At 33.6% G+C, this 2,069-nt stretch overlaps 1 long non-coding RNA gene across 1 annotated transcript; it reads right to left on the bottom strand.

Annotated features, from left to right (window-relative positions):
• LOC140043773 (uncharacterized) lies at window positions 1–1,560 on the bottom strand. The gene is made up of 2 exons (XR_011844398.1): window positions 1,087–1,560; window positions 1–687 (listed from the first exon to the last, which is right to left on the bottom strand). It is a non-coding gene; the product is annotated as an uncharacterized lncRNA (long non-coding RNA).
• Window positions 1,561–2,069: the final 509 nt, after the last annotated feature.

The raw sequence follows: 2,069 nt of genomic DNA, 5'->3' as shown, positions 1-2,069 counted from the left end.
TATATTATTACTTGTTTATTTATCACAGTATACATTTTAGTTGAGGAATATTTATCATAACTATTATAATAGCTTTTATACGAGTCCGAGGCCTAGCCCTATTAGCGAGCGATTGTTCCAGGGGCGGAAAGTCACTTAGTGACGTTGTGATCGGGCGCGTCGGGCCTAGCTAATATTAATAATATGACCTGAAATAACCGGCTAACAAGAACTGTTATATACTTGCTTTCAATTGTTTTGTTATTGATGAACAAACAAGCAATTAGATTGAATAACAAATTATTTATTCTTTTTTTTTGGGTAAAAACATGTACAAACTAGTACTCTATAATATAAATTAATAGTAATATTAAACTAATACAGTATTAATAAAATATAAAATAGGCCTAACATACAATAAATATTCAATTTTTAAGGTCTACCACATGACAATAACCATGGAGTAAAGTTACTCCATGCAATAACATAATTTGCAGAGTATAGTGTAGTAGGTTTGCATTCAACATAAATATTTGTATTGTAATTCATCTATCCTCTGCAACATACAAGTAATTCAACATTTTGTTTTAAATAATTAAACTATAGTTTGGGTATGACAATGTCGGTAGGTACCGGTGTCATCTTTTTATCCACTTCACTCTCAGTTTAAAGTCACAAAGACAAAGAACTCTGCATCATCAACGATTCCTGAAAGTGTCAGAAAAAATAATAAATATTATTAAAAAAAAATGTTAATGTCAAATGGAAGCTGTATTTTATTAATTAATATTACAGTATTTGCTATTATTATTTATAATAATCTAGGCCTACTAGTAGCCTAGCTAGGCATCTATTGAGCCTAATAAATCAAATAATAAATGAAAAATAAAATAATAATATTAATACTGATTGAAAAAAAAGTATTTTTTGGGGGGATCAGATCACCAGGCTAGGCCGGCCAGGACCAATGATACTCGTAATCAGTACAACTTAACGACTATCGGATCAGCATCAACACAGTACAACGTGCACGTCTCGCTATCGCCTATACTGACACACGTGTCTCGCGTTGCCGAAACCACGCTCACAGCTAGAAAATGTACCTACCTTTCGAGGCCTGAGAATACACCAACAAATTTTGAACAGGATAGAAATATATCATACTCGATTAAACTAATATTATTCTTGATAAAACAATTGATTATAATTGTTTTAATTTGTTGGGATGCACCTCCGACTATTCAGAAAATGGACAACAAAACAGTAGTCAAATCGTACCACATTTATAAATTTCACGAGTCCCGACTTCAGTCGCCGAATGTATTGTATTAGCTTCGGTTTCTTTGAAGGAAACCGATTGGATATTCAATTATACTTATTAGGAAATGCTTTTACCATAATAGGTAATGTTGGGCGGTTCTTAAATATTAATGAGAGCTTAAAATAAAACAGCACTTATTTGCTAGGCGACGAAAAATCATGGTTTCAGTTTTCAACGATAGGTGGCGCTTCAAAATCGTCAATGCGGAAGTAAGTCGATTTTACACGATTTAACGGTCAAAACGCGAAGTGGCTTTCCCACTGATAACGATAAGAAAAGAGCCTTTCGTTCGTGACAAAGGGTCGTTCAACTTCAAAAAATAATATCTGATACGACCTAAATATCTTTAATATGCTATTGGGTTCTTAATGTAATTACTAAGTAGGCCTAATATTTATTAATTAATGTCATCAAAACTCGTATTAGTGTAGATTCATTTTACTATTATGACAGCCTGTGTGAAAGTATTAGCTCGCGGTTTGTAAATGTAAATTGTATTATGTTGTCACGCATCAGTGAGCTGACTTTACCGAATACCGAAGAGAGTCGATTGAGTCCGAAACGAACCGATGGAGGAACTCTCGTACGGAAAAAAAAATCGCGTACGGGAACATACTCTCATAATAACATTAGGGTTGGTGAGTACCCTGCCAAAATACGCAAGAATCAATTTTGCCAAAATACACAAATTGAGGGCGCTATGCTTTGCCAATATACGCAAATCATGCCAAAAATACGCAAATTTTTTCTTTATATGTTAGGGACTCTT

This window comes from Antedon mediterranea, chromosome 3, assembly GCF_964355755.1.
Source record: "Antedon mediterranea chromosome 3, ecAntMedi1.1, whole genome shotgun sequence".
Lineage (NCBI taxonomy): Eukaryota > Metazoa > Echinodermata > Crinoidea > Comatulida > Antedonidae > Antedon > Antedon mediterranea.
Note: the sequence above shows the minus strand (reverse complement) of the source record. Positions and strands in the feature narration are given on the sequence as shown.